Source organism: Rhinolophus sinicus, chromosome 17 (assembly GCF_057876585.1).
Source record: "Rhinolophus sinicus isolate RSI-liver-muscle chromosome 17, RSI-T2T, whole genome shotgun sequence".
Lineage (NCBI taxonomy): Eukaryota > Metazoa > Chordata > Mammalia > Chiroptera > Rhinolophidae > Rhinolophus > Rhinolophus sinicus.
This window is the reverse complement of record NC_142517.1, coordinates 78,645,474-78,661,238: the sequence shown is the minus strand read 5'-3', so window position 1 is coordinate 78,661,238 and position 15,765 is coordinate 78,645,474. Positions and strand designations below refer to the sequence as shown.

Genomic DNA, 15,765 nt, shown 5'->3' with positions numbered 1-15,765 from the left:
CTATAGATGGAACCCTAATAATTTCACCAAAAAAACTATTAGGACGGATAAATGAATTCAGTAAAGTGGCAGGATACAAAATTAACATTCAGAAATTGTTTGCAATTTTTACATCAATAATAACTGTCAGAAAGGGAAATTAAAAAAATAAATCCCAATTACAATTGCACATAAAAAAAAAGTACCTAGGAATAAACTTAACCAAGGAAATAAAAGACCTGTACTCAGAAAACTGTAAGATACTGGAGAAAGAAATTGAAGAAGATACAAATAAATGGAAGCATATATTGTGCTCATGAATAGGAAGAATTAGCATCATTAAAATGTCCATGCTACACAAAGAAATCTATAGATTCAATGCCATTCCTATCTAAATACTAATGGCATTTTTCACAGAACTAGAACAAATAATTTTAAAATTTATATGAATCACAAAGCCCCCAAATAACTGCAGCAACCTTGAGGAAGAAGAACAAAATTGGAGGTATCATGCTACCTGATATCAAACTATACTACAAGGTTATAGTGATTAAAACAGCATGTTACTGGCATAAAAACAGACACACAGACCAAAGGAACAGAAGAGAGCACAGAAATAAACTCATGCCTATATGGTAATTTATAACAAAGAGAAAGATTATACAGTGGGGTAAATACAGTCTATTTAATAAGTGGTGTTGAAAAAACTTGACAGATATCTAGAAAAAAGTGAAACGGGACCACCTTCTTACTCCACATACAAGAATAAATTAAAAACGGATTAAAGACTTAGATGTAAGAACTGAAATCATAAAAATCCTAGAACAAAACATAGGCAGTAAACTCTCAGACATTGCCTTTAGTAATATATTTTTTTGATCTATTTCCTTGGGAAAGGGAAACAAAAGAAAAAGTAAACAAATGGGACTACATTGAACTAAAAAGCTTTTGTAGAGCCAAAGAAACCATCAACAAAATGAAAAGACAGTATACTGAATGGTAGAAGGTATTCACCAATGATACTTCTGGTAAGGGGTTAATATTCAAGGTTTATAAAGAGCTCATACAACTGAACACACACACACACACACACACACACACACACACACATTAAAAAAAACAAATCATAAAAAATGGGTAGAGGACTTGAATAGACATTTCTTCAAGAAGGACATAAGATAGCTAATAGATATATGAAAAGATGCTCAACATCACTAATTATTAGAAAAAAGAAAATTAATAGACCCCTCTGTTTACTGTAGCACTATTTATAATAGACAACATATGGAAACAACTGAAATGCCTATCTATAGACGATTGGGTAAAAAATGAAGTGGTACATGTATACAGTGGAATATTATTCTGTCATAAATAAGAATTATGTAGTGCCAGGTGGGCTCTAGACTTATCAGAGGGATCACTTCATAAATTATATAACTGTCTAACCACTGCACTGTACACCTGAACTAATATAAAGTAATATTGAATGTCAGCTATAGATGAGAAATTAAAAAAATAAATAAAATGACTGACCTTAACAGAAATTGATAAGGACATGGAGGAACCAGAAGTCATACTGCTGATAGGAATGTAAAATTATATAATTTCTTTGGGAGACAGATTGATAGACTGAATAATGGTCCCTCAAAGATGTTCATTATCTTAAGTAATCCCTGAAATCTGAGAATGTTTCTTTTCATGGTAAGAGGATTTTGTAGATGTGATTAATTGAAATGTTTTAGTGATCCAGGACATTTTCATGGATTATAAAGGTGGATACTATTAATATATAATCACAAAGTTCCTTATAAGAGGGAGGCAGGTGGATCAGCATCAGTAGTACAAGATGCAATCACAGAAGCTAGAAGTTAGAGTGTCCTGAGAATGAGGACAGGAGCAAAGAAATGCCGGCAGTTACATACTAAAAAAGGAAAGCAAAAGGAGTCTCCCCTGAAGCGTCCAGAAGGAACACAGCCTGGCCAGCATCTTGACTTTAGACTTTTGACGTCTAAAACTGTAAGATAATTTTTTGTTACTTTAAGTCACTCGGTTTTTTATAATTTGCTATAGTAGCAATAGAATTAGTAGATTCTTAAAATTTTAAACACATATCTACAATGTATCCAACTCCTTCTACTCCTCGACAGTTATGCAAGAGAAATGAAAGCGTATACTCATCCAAAAACTTGTATATGAAAGTTGGTAGCAGCTTTATCTGTAATAATCAAAACCTGGAAACAAGTCAAATGTCACAGGTGAGTAGATCAACAAATCATGGTATATCCAGACAATGGAATATGGAACCAAGTAATAAAAACAAAATGAACTATTGATAAATACAATCATCTGGATGCATCTCAGAATAATTACACTGAGTAAAGAAAGCAGAAAAGCAGAAATCCTACAGTAGAGCATACTGTAGGATTCCATTTTTTAAAATTCTAGAAAATGTAAGCTAATCTACAGTGACAGATCAATATATGCTTGGGGTGAGTAGGAGAATGAGAACAGAGAAAGATTGTAAAAGGTCATGAGAAAACTTTTGGGGGTGACGGATAAGTTCATTATCTTGATTGTCAGGGTAGTTTTAGAGGATATACATTATTAAAACTTATCAAATTGTATACTTTAAATATGTGCTCTTCAGATTGCCAGTCAAGATGGTGAAGTAGGTAAACCCTGTGCTTGCCTCATCTCATAACCACATCAAAATTACAACTAAAATACAAAACAACCATCATTGAGAATCATCTGAAGTCTAGATGAACTGAAGTCCTATAACTAAGCAAGACAATGAAGTTCGTGAACTCATCCTAGAAAAAGTGCTACATACTGCATTGCTTAATATCTCCTTGGGGAGCTATGCACTGACACTAGTGCCTAGTCCACCCTTCAAAGCAATTTTGGAAATTTCTGGAATGGCCATCAGAGCTGTCATCATATTACCCTTGATGTCCTGAATGTCATCAAAATGTCTTTCTTTCAATATTGCCTTTATTTTTGGGTAAAGAAAGAAGTCAGTGGGGGCCAGATCAGCTGAGTAGGGAGGGTGTTCCAATACAGTTATTTTTTTTTACTGGCTAAAAACTCCCTCACAGACAGTGCCAATGAGCTGGTGCATTGTCGTGATGCAAGAGCCATGAATTGTTCAGGTCATCTAATTTTTTCATGCAGCCTTTTCAGCACTTCCAAATAGTAAACTTGGTTAACTGTTTGTTGTCCAGTTGGTGCAAATTCATAATGAATAATCCCTCTGATATCAAAAAAGGTTAGTAACATCATTGCAATAAGTTCACAAACTTAATTGTCAGGCCTCATATACAGCATGGATGAGTGAGACAGAGGGTGGCTGGAGTCCCAAGAATTCCTATTAAATAGATAAACAAATCTATTTAAGCCTTAAAAGGCCCACACATGGACTTTCTTGCTGACGGACTCACTTGCTGTACGCTCCAGTGCTGGGGCAGCACCTAGAAAAGTGCCAGGGACATATGGGAAGGAACTGAGTGGTCTGGCTGCAGGGTGAGGGCCAGAGTGGCAGCTTTCTCCCAGACAGTAGTACTCATGGTATCTATTATTTCATTGTTGAGCCCTCCTCCAGCCCAGCATGCAGATATAAGTGGCTGCCATATCTGAGTCTCCATCAATCTGGCTAACACCTTTAGCCCGCCCCCTCCCCCCCCCCCCGGTGATTTCCTGAGACCCCACCCCACCCAAATTTTGGACACACCCAAGCTGCTTCCAGTGGCTTTTCCATACAAACAGCCTGTCTTGGCTTATGCCTGACTTTCCTAAAATCTATCAAAGGTTAACAAACCCCAAACAAGCAGCATCTGGCCTTCGAAGGCCCTGTACCTCTTGCTGAGCAGCTTCAAGAATAGCACAAGTAGCAGCTAACCTTGGATTGTGTCTTGGACTCTCAAGGCACCTCCCAGCCCAGCACAGGTGGCTGCCATCTCATTTCAGGTGGCCCTGGGCAGGATATAGGCTATGGATGAACTTAGCCTGCAGTGAGTTCCTCTCCCAGGAGTCCCTCAGGCTGGTATGTGCAGTGGACCACTTCAGACCAGGGTGGAGCACAACCCACATGCCTTCACAGATGACACACCCAAAGGGCAGATTGGGCAGTCCATAGAGCCCTGCTAAAGGGAATCCTGCTCAGTAGGGTCAGCCCCTGCACAACACCTCCTGCACTGTACTCATGGCCAGTCCTCACAACCAATCAACCCAAGGGTCAATCACTCCCACTGATGTACAAACAGCAACCAAGACTCAACTATAACAGGAGGTCATACACAACACATACAAGGGACACATCTGGAGCATCAAGGTCAAGTGACTAGGGAGACTGTGCCACTGGGCCCCACAGGACACCTGATATATTAATCCACTCCAGTAAGACTGGGAGACATAGCAGCCTTACCTGATACATAGAAACAGGGAGGCAGCGAAAAATGGGGAGACAAAAAATCATGTCCAAAAAAAAAAAAAAAGAACAAAGCTCCAGAAAAGGAAATAAACAAAATGGAGATAAACAACCTACCAGATGCCAAGTTCTGAACACTGGTTATAAGGATACTCAGTGATCTCAGGGAGAATTTCAACACAGAGATAGGAAACATAAAAATGGAGGTAGAAAACATTAAAAAAAAAAACAAGTCATAAATGAAGGATACAATAAAGTGAAGAATACATTAGAGGGAATCAACAGTAGATTAAATTAAGCAGATGATGGAATGAGCTATTTAGAAGACAAGGTAGCAGAAAACACCCAATCATAACAGCAAAAAGAAAAAGAAGCTAATAAAATGAGGAGAGTTTAAGGAGCCTCTGGGACAACATCAGGTGTACCAACAAGCACATCATAGGGGAACCAGAGGGAGAAGAGAGAGAGTAAGGAATCGACAACCTATTCAAATAAATAATGATGGAAATCTTACCTAACCTGGTGAAGGAAATAGACATACAAACCCAGGAAGTGCAGAGTCCCAAACAAGATGAACCCAAAGAAGCCAAGACACATCATAATTAAAATGCCAAGTGTTAAAGGGAAAAAGAATATCTTAAAAGCAGCAAGAGAAAAGTAGTTATTTACCTACAACAGAGCTTCCCTAAACTGTCAGCTGATTTCTCAACAGAAACTTTGCAGGCCATAAGGGATTGGCACAAAATATTCAAAGTGATGAAAAGCAAGGACCTACAACCAAGATTACTTTACCCAGCAAAGCTATCAATTATAATCGAAGAATAGATAAAGAGCTTCCCAGACAAGAAATATGTAAAGGACTTCATCAACACCAAACCAGTATATAAGAAATGTTAGAGGGACGTCTTTAAGAAGAAGAAAATAAGATAAAAAATATGAATAATAAAATGTAATAACTACATACCTATCAACGATTCATTTAAGTGTAAATGGATTAAATGCTCCTATCAAAAGACATAGCGTTGCTGAGTGGATAACAAAGCAAGACCCTTACATATGTAGCCTACACGAGACACACCTCAAACCAGAAGACACACACAGACTGAAAATAAAGGGATGGACAAAGATGTTTTATTAAAATTGAAATGAAACAAAAAGCTGGAGTAGCATTACTTATACCAGACAAAATAGACCTCTTTAAATATTATTTTCAGGTGTACAAAACAACATAACGATTATACATTTACACCCCTCACAAAATCATAACCCCTCCTCCAAGTCTACTACCCCTTTGACATGGCACATAGTTACAATACCATTGACTATATTCCCTATGTTGTACTTTATATCCTGTGCCTACATACATATATTTAATTATAATTCACATTCAATATTATTCTACATCAGCTTCATGTGTACAGCGCTGTGGTCAGGCATCTATACAGTCTATGAAATGATCCCCCTGATAAGTCCAGTACCCATCTGGCACCCTACATAATCTACACAACATTATTGATTATATTCCCCATACCGTGTTTCACATCTCCATGACTATTTTGTGACTACCAATTTGAACTTTCTAATCCTTTCACCTTTTCCCCCATTCTCGAACCACCCTCATCTAGCAACCATGGGTATTTTTCTCTATAGCTCTGTGTCTATTTGTTTTGTTTGCTCATTTATTCTGTTCTTTAGATTCCACATGTAGATGAGATCATATGGTATTTGTCTTTTTCAGTCTGACATATTTCACTCAGTATAGTATTCTCTAGGTCCATCCATCTTATTGTAAATGGTAAGATTTCATTCTTTTTTTTATAGCAGAATAATACTTCATTGTATAAATTTCTTTCAGTTTCTTTATCCAATTGCCCATTGATGGGCATTTCAATTGTTCCCATATCTTGGCTATTGTGGATGGTGCTGCCATAAACATAGGGGTGCAAATATTTTTTCAAATTTGTGTTTTGGGTTTCTTTGGATAAATACACAGGAATGGAATTGCTGAGTCATAGGTAGTTCTATTTTTAATTTTTTGAGGAACATCCACACTGGTTTTCATAGTGGCTGCACCAATTTGCAATCTCACCAACAGTGCACAAGAGTTCCCTTTCCTCCACATCCTTGCCAACACTTGTTGTTTGTTGATTTATTGATGATAGCCCTTCTGACAAGAGTGAGGTGGTATCTCATTGTGGTTTTTATTGGCATTTCTCTGATGATCAGTGACGTTGAGCACCTTTTCGTATGTCTGTTGGCCATCTGTATGTCCTCTTCATGTCTTCTGCCCATTTTTAAATTGGGTTGTTTGTTTTTTTGGTGTTGAGTTGAATGAGTTTTTTTTTTTTTTTTTTTTTAAATAAATTTTGGATATTAAACCCTTATCAGATGTATCATTGGCAAATATCTTCTCCCATTCAGTAGGATGTCTTTTTGTTTTGTTGACGGTTTCCTTTGCTGTGAAAAATCTTTTTAGTTTGATGTAGCTGCATTTGTTTATTTTCTTTTGCTTCCCTTGCCCAAGTGGGATATATCAGTAAAAATGTTAATAAGGATAATGTCTGTGAGTTTATTTCCTGTATTTTCTTCTAGGAATTTTATGGTTTTGTGTCTTACATTTCAGTCTTTAATCCATTTTGAATTTATTCTTGTATAAGAACGTTGTCCAGTTTCATTTTTTTTGCGTGTATCTGTTCAGTTTTCCCAGCACCATTTATTAAATAGACTGTCTTTACCCCAATGTAAATTCTTGCTTCCTTTGTCATAGATTAAATGACCACATAGGCATGGATTTAGTTCTGGCCTCTCTATTCTGTCCCATTGATCTATGTGTCTGTTTCTATGCCAATACCATGCTGTTTTGATTACTATAGCCTTGCAGTGTAATTTGATATCAGGTAGCATGATACCTCCTGCTTTGTGTTTATTTCTCAGGATTACCATGGATATTTGGGGTCTTTTATGGTAACATGTAAATTTTAGGATTATTTGTTCTAGTTCTTTGAAAAATGTCATTGATATTTTGATAGGGATTGCACTGAGTCTATATTTTAACTATTAATTCTTCCTATCCATGAGCATGGTATATGTTTCCATTTATTTGTGTCTTCTTTAGTTTCTCTCTTCAATGTCTTGTGATTTTCTGAGTACAGGTATTTTACTTCTTCAGACAAAATAGACTTTAAAACAAAGTTGCCACAAGAAACAAAGAAGAACCAGTAATCCCACTTCTGGGTATTTATCCAGAGAAACCCAAAATACTACTTTGAAGGGATATGTGTACCCCTGTGTTCATTGCAGCATTATTTACAATTGCCAAAATATGGAGGCCACCTGGGTATCCATCAATGGATAAAGAGGAGGTGGTACATATATACAATGGACTATTAGTTAGCAACAAAAGAGAATGAAATCTTGCCATCTGCATCAATATTGATTGACCTAGAGAATATTGTGCTGAGTGGAGTATGTCAGACAGAGAAAGACAAATGCAATGTGATTTCACTTACATGTGGAATCTAAAGAACAAAATATACAATCAAATGAAACAGAAACAAACTCATAGATACAGAGAACATTTTAAAGGTTGCCAGATAGGAGAGGGGTTAGGGAACAGGGTGAAAAGGAGAAGGGATTAAGAAGTACAAAATGGTAGTTGCAAAGTAGTCATGGGATGTAAAGTATAGCATAGGGAACATAGTCAATAATATTGTAATAACTATGTATGGTGTCAGAGGGGTACTACATTTAATAGGGTGATTACTTCATAAGTTATATAAATGTAATCACTACATTATACAAATGAAACTAATATTTTTTGTTCCCTGTAATTTAAAAATAAAAAAAAATATTAAAAAAATAAAATGTGGCTATTGGAAAAAAATATATGTGCTATATATTGTATGGGAATTGTACTTAAGAATAATGGCAGCAGCAGCAGCAGCAGTTGCAAAGTGTATTACCTCAGGGTAGTTGAGAAGCTCGAATGAGATGATATGCATATAACACTAGCTATAGTTCTTGATACATAGCAAGAACTCAAATTCTAACTTTTTGTTTTGTTTTGTTTAGAGGAGGGAGAACTAAAGCAATAATTGATTGTGAATTACCAGCAATGTTTTGAAATTGTCAAGTCTAATTTTCCCACAGTAGATACTGGCGGTAGGAAAATGAGGAAGAAACTTATTACACACATCATCTTATTAAATATACTGCACAGAGATATGATGCAATCAGGGTGTAGCTTGATAGTGGGCTTTCTATTTTAGAGTAACAGCTGTGAAATCCTTTCTTGGCATATAACTTTTGTTCTTGGTATATAACTTTTGCTTACTGAGTGGCAAGGGTTCTATCCTATTCTTGTTGGACATAGTAGCTGCTTAACAATTATCTGTCAGATTGAACTGAATTAATCATGGTCTCATCTAATTCAGGAAACTGAAATTCATGGCCACATATATTTTGTAAGTTAATTAACCTCAATCCAATTTTGGAGATTCCTTGCCTCAAGATATTTAGTTTTCCCTGATGCTAAATATTTAGGTAATGATAGATAGGAAGCAGTGACTTATGAGGAGAACATGCCTGGGGAACTCCAGAAAGTGTAGGGGGAAGTGTCTAGGAGATGTAACATTGGGTTGGGCTGGGGATGGCAGGGTACTTCCACTTCCCATGATTTCCATGTGTCCTTTCCTGAGTGGAGCAGATTCTTCATCAGCAATAGATGTATGTGTTTTCCTCCCTTGTTCTTGTTAGGTTAGAAGTTGGGTAATGCTGTGTGGGATGAAAATTTTTTCTTCCACATTGTGCCAACCCCTGAAGTTTGTCTGTGCACATGGCACTGAGTAACTCCATGCATAGACCAGTTTAACAGCCATAGTTGGTTCCATACAGAGCCAGTTTTACAGAACATCATCATCTTAAGGGGATATTACTTAATCAAAAAGATCCCAAAGTATAATTGTTTGAAAGTGATCAAGTTCATTATCTAAGTGAGAACAGAACTGTAAACCTTTAGTGTTCTTCAGGGATGCCTGAAAAACTTGCCTATCTAGACATACCTGGGAGATATTTTAGGTTCGGTCCCAGACCACTGCAATAAAGTGAGTCATGCAATAAAGTGAGTTGCAATCTTTTTGTTGCTGGGGGGTCCTACCTTCAATTTGCAAAAAAACAAAACAAAACACAACATCTGTGAAGCATAATAAAACAAAAAGTGCATTAAAACAAGTTATGCCTGTACTGACAGTAGCTGGCTGTGGAATAGATTTTAATCAGAAAAGGTATTTTCTGATTATAAAGGCACTATAAGCATAGGATACTTTTCATATAATTAATATATAAAAGATGCTCATTGTCATTCATAATCAGGAAAATGCAAATCAATATCATAATACTATAACACTGACAAATTTTAGTGTAATAATACCAAGTGTTAGTAAGGATATGGAGCAAGAAATTTCATGTACTGGGGTAGGAGTGTTTGTAAACTGATGCAACCACTTTGAAAACCGTTTGGTATTGCCTAGGAAAATTGAATTTGAGTGTGTTCTATGACATAGCAGTTTCACTCCTAGTTTCACAACCTAGAGAAACTCTTGCATGTGTGCCCGTGGGCATAACAAATAACAAAACTCCCAAAACAACCCAAATATTCATCTCAAGTAAAATGGAGAAATAAATTGAAGTATGCTCATATAATGGAATACTGTAGAGCTGTGAAAGTAAATGAACTATAGCTACATGCAACAACATGAGTAAATTTCCAAAATATAAAGTTGAGGAAAAGAGGAAGGTCATAGAAAAATACATTAAGTAGAAGCTGAATTCATTTTTGGACATGTTAAATGTGAAGTGCTTACTGAACATCCTTGTAGACGTATCCAGATTATGGGTGGAAACACAGGTCTGAAGCTTAGGATTCAGGTGACGTATTTGTGTGGCATTTGATGATGTGATAGCTGAAGCCACTGTGAAAACAGCAAAGGAGAGTGGTAAGGTGAGTGATGATAACCACTACAGTGAACTGAATTTAATGAATGGAATGATGAAATAGAAGAGAGAGGTTAGAGGTGTAGGAAAAAGAGAATGTAGTGTCAGAAACTAAGGGAAGAGTCAAGAGCAGCTACATAATTTTCAGGGTCCAGTCCGAAATGAAAATATGGGGCCCCTGATAAAAAAAAATTATTAAGAATTTTAAAACGGAGACAGAAGAGCCATAAACTGAGCACAGAGTATGGGACCCTATGTGACTACACAGATTGTATACCTATGAGGCTGCTCCTGGGAAGAGTTGTGGGGACTAGCAATCGATAGGGTCAAATACATCAGGGGAATTAATACAGAGGAAAGAGGAAAATATATTGAAATCCTTTTATTGCCCCTCTGTTCTTGAATGTAATACTTATTAAAGAATATTTGGAAAAGCACAAAAATGTATAAAAATATCCGTAATTTTATTTCCTTACCAGTAACCCTTAATCTGACAACTCTTCACCTTTTGTTCCCACCCACTCACTTTCTGAACACACCCACGCAACACACACATCAACACTTTAAATAATATAAATTGTGGCCATACTCTATAATTTTGTTACTTAAAAATTTAACATTATATCATAAGAATTTTCCCATGTCCTTAAATGGTTTTTGAGAAAAAGATTATTAGTAAAAAAGATTATATGACTAGTTGGACATTGGTGACTTTCGGGAAGTTGACCTTGTTGGTCAGATACACAGAGGAGTAAATGAAAGTTGAAGTAGAGGCATCAAGCATAGACACTTTTCCAAGAAGTTTCATGGTTGCAAAGGAAACAGGAAGGGTGGTACCTCATGGAGGTAGGATGGTTGAGGGAAACTTGTATGAGTGTGGGAAACCTGGATATAATTGTAGGCTGAGGAAGAATGCCAGAGAGAAAGAGACAGATGTGATGATGGATAGAATGCATTCTTGGAGGAGTTGGGAAAGGAATGGACATATGTAGTCAGTAGGACAGCAATGTCCTCCTCTGAAAAAGGACTAAAGAAGAAGATGGCTTATACATGCTAAAATTTTGAAGTACAGAGAAGGGAAAGTGATTAAATTCACGTCATTTAGAACACTATTAAAACTAGATGATGAGGATTGTAGACCTTGAGATGAGTGATAACAATTTGGTACAGCAATAGTGATAGAGGCAATAATAAAATTGTTCATTGTCAGAACCAAGAGTGGGTAAGGAGGCCAGAAAAGGGCAAAATGAGGTAATGGAGGAAATAGAAGAATGAACAGGCTCAAAGATGTGATGAGGGTGATTGAGCAGCAATTTCAGTCAATGTGAAAGGGAGGAAGGATATGTTGTGGTCAAAGAAGGCAAATTGAGATTTAAAGATCTTGTAAGAAAGCAGTTCTGCAGAAGACAAATTCAAGGACAGATGTGCATGTTTCAGAGTGGAGGTGCAGAGGCGATGTAAGAATGTTGAGGCTGGAGTGTGGAAAGGGCCATCTATCTGGATATCAAGATTAACAAGATGTTATCTTAAATGAGGTGGGAGAAGACTGCAAGCCAAAGGCTAAACTATTAAGAGATACTGAAGGGTTCAGAGATTGGTAGAAAATAGCAACAAGGGAGGAGCTGAGAGCCAGGGAAGGAGGTTTCAAAAGGCTAGGCACTGCTGAGAGCCATGGTAGAATGATGGTATGGGAGTGGATGGGAAGAGGTAAGAATATGTTGCCTCCTAAGTTATGATAATTCTGAGGAGTGGCAGGAGTAGACACTGCTAGGGAGTTTTGACTTGATGTTAGGTCAAGGTCAGGGAGGAATAATTCAAAACAATGCTAAAGATGTAGGTGAGCTAGTTCACAATCAATTCAATTCCACAGCGCATAATGTTGAGTGTTGGCTTACATATCTGGGTGTCTACTGGGAGCCCATGTACCCATCTCTATCTCCAATCTCTCTTTACATACCTCCACTACATTACCTTTAAATATCCTCTTCATTTAATGTTCTTCAAGTTTTCAAAGTCTCCCAAATTTTCCCTGCATTCCTGTGAGCGTGATGAGTGACAAGAACAGTTCCACCAGAATCTGCCATACTGGTTAAATGAGTTGGGCAGAATAACAAAGTAAGTTGGTGTTGAGTCCGGGAACGGAAAAGACAGTAACAAGGGACAATGGCAATTACAATAAGGAACTCAAATCTCAAGTTGGTGATGAACATAGATGAGTCTAGAACTTTTGCACTTTGTTTTTATGTTTAAATTATCTATGCAGTATTGGCGATGGAGAAACTGAGAACAAGGTTTTTTTAAGCACTTTATAGCCTTTATCTGCTGTCTTTGATGTTCATGAGAAATCAGTACCTTTATTGCAATGAAAGCCAGAAATAACAAAGTAAGGAAAATGAATTTTTAAACAGCTGTTAATTTTTACCTTGGCTGTACCTTTAAGTACATATATTATCCATCAATGTTTGAATTGCAGGCTGTGTCCCTTTTTATATTTAACCTATATTTAACTCCAGAATACTTTTGAGCATGGGTTTATAAAACTTTTTCCAGCAGAGCTATACAGCCTAGGAACAAGAATGGAGAAACAAGATGCAGGAGTTTAACATTATTGGGAATTAGTAACCTTTTCTATTTAAAAGAAGTTTAGATTGCTGGTTTGAATGAATTTTAGAATATGGGCATGTTAAAGTCTATACTTTTTTATGAAGTTAGAAAATCTAATTTATGTTACCAAATACAATGTATTTAAATGTGGAAGCACTAAAAGAATATGTGGGATGTGAAGCACAATCAAATTGTGGAATTCACAGTTATATATTATTTGGCATAGATGCTGGAACAAATTAGTTATTCAATAGCTTTCCCAATAAAAGAGTAAACCATGGAGACTTCCTCCATATGCCAAATGAAAGTTAAACTGTTCAAAGCATTTCATATATATATATATATATATATATATATATATATATATATATTTACAGAGCTGTCAAATAAAATCTGCATAGCTTTGCCAATAAAAGGCAGATTCTGTTAATCGGTAAGTTAATCAGCCATCAAGTGTTTCTGATGGGTTATTATATGATAGACATTAAGCTAGAAAAAGATCTATTCCCGTTCCTGGAGGAACTTACCATCTAAGAGAGACAAAGCGCGCGCGCGCACACACACACACACACACACACAAATCAAAAACTGAGGAAAATGGACTCATTAGAGACCCTAACATAATGTTTTTTCCTCACTGGGTTTCAAGAAATTGGAGCAATTTAGTCTTTCAGAGATTACTGTTACATTTTGATTACCTAAGAGGCCTAGTTTTACTGAGCTTACTTTCCTATATTGTTATTATTATTACTATTTGTTGACTTTAAAGTTGGCCATTTTTACCTTCATTTGTATATGACACTTAGCATGATAAGGAATCATGAAGTCATAGATTCTCAGAACTTCAATAGACTCTGGAGCCACATGTTTCTAGAGAGGAGGGCACTAAATCCCAGAGAGGTGACATGACTGTCCGAGGACTCACAGCACCACCAGTTAGTTGTGGAGGCAGGACTTCTGTAGGGATCCTTAGTAGCATCTAAGATGTTGGTCACTAGACTCTACCTAGCACAGGGACGTGGGGTATTGTGCTTCTGCAACTACAAAAGAGAGAGGAGAAAAAGGAAATTAAAGCCAATTCTTCAGTTAACTAGAGGAGGGAAACTAGAAATTGATGGGAAGAAGCACCATCAAAAAGATACTAAGAGGACCTGAAGCCTTAGATCCTTGATTTGGTGGTTATAATTTCAAGGAAGAGACCTAAATTAATGGAAGTGAAAAGAGTTATCAAAATTTGGTATTGAAATAAACACTATCAGTTAAGTATTAATGAAAAAGCTACCAAAGTGTTGCCCTTTGGTATTTATCTTCTTTTTAGATCATTAGCTTTGAAATGAATGTTCTGTGTATTACTTTTACATTGAAAAATAGAGTTCTATTTTATTGTACCAAATAATTAAAGCATATTTATTTCCATCTCAGGTAAGTGATACCTGAAACATGGTTAGTGGAAAACCAAGAGACCTGACAGGGAGACTTTGAGCAAAAACCTTCTCTAGTTTGTTAAAATGAAAAAAGGAGACAAGATAATTTCTACTACTCAGGCCATAAAGATGTCAGTGTCATTTTGTGGCTTCTTACTTTAGTTGCAAGCATAGTACTTTAGGACACAAATAACCTCTTGAATAGTGTCAGAAACACTAGAAATAGTAGCTATAATTTATTGAGCGCCTACTATAGACCAGATTTTTGCATCATTTGTTTTATATACATTTTCTTTTATCTTCATACCAACCACCTTGTGAGGTAGATCTTGTCTCTATTTTATGCACTAGAACCTTAGACTCAGGGCCCTTCAATGTTTTGTTCAAAGTCAAGCAGCTAGTGGCTGAGCTCAGAGGGCTCCAGAGCTAACTTACTGCTGTGTCACTGTTAAAATGTAAAATGTGAAGTGACAGCAGCAAAACTACTACATGCTTATTAATAGTTTCAAATTTGTAACATCCGGTTGTCTTGTTGGTAGTTAAAAGAATGTATACGTTGGAGTCACCCTCTATGAGTTTAGATAGGAAGAGAAAAAGATGTCTCTTTCTCAAAGCATTCCTTTCTGTACAAAAGGTTTGAAGACTAAGAACCCATCCCTCCACCCTGTGGAAAAGAAAAAAAAGATTAAATAAAGACAGTTGATAACATATATTTGTAAGATATATGGGGTCTTTGGCATTTAAAAATTTATAAGTAAACAAAACAACTCTTCTGAGGATTGGTTCTCTTTAAAATATAAATACGAAGTTGGACAATTAAGTTTATAGACTCATCCTAGAAAAAGAGATACATACCTCATTGATGAATATCACTATGGTCACCTTCGAAGTACTCCCCTTGGGAAGCTATGCACTGACACCAGCGCCTAGTCCACTCTTCAAAGCAATTTTGGAACTCTTTTTCTGGAATGGCCATCAGAATTGTCATTGTATCACCCTGGATGTCTTGAATGTCATCAAAATGTCTTCCTTTCAATATTTCCTTTACCTTTGGGTAAAGAAAGAAGTCACTGGGGGCCAGATCAGGTGAGTAGGGAGGTTGTTCCAATACAGTTATTTGTTCACTGGCTAAAAACTCCCTCACAGACAGTGCCGTGTGAGCTGGTGCATTGTCGTGATGCAAGAGCCATGAATTGGTGGTTGAAAGTTCAGGTCACCTAACTTTTTCACGCAGCCTTTTCAGCACTTTCAAATAGTAAGCTTGGTTAATTGTTTGTCCAGTTGGTACAAATTCATAATGAATAATCCCTCTGATATCGAAAAAGGTTAGCAACATGTTGT

At 36.6% G+C, this 15,765-nt stretch overlaps 1 protein-coding gene across 1 annotated transcript in view; it reads left to right on the top strand.

Annotated features, from left to right (window-relative positions):
• The window catches only part of ZPLD1 (zona pellucida like domain containing 1), a 509,293-nt gene that overhangs the window by 77,043 nt on the left and 416,485 nt on the right, over positions 1–15,765 (top strand). The gene's annotated exons all lie outside the window — the stretch shown is intronic.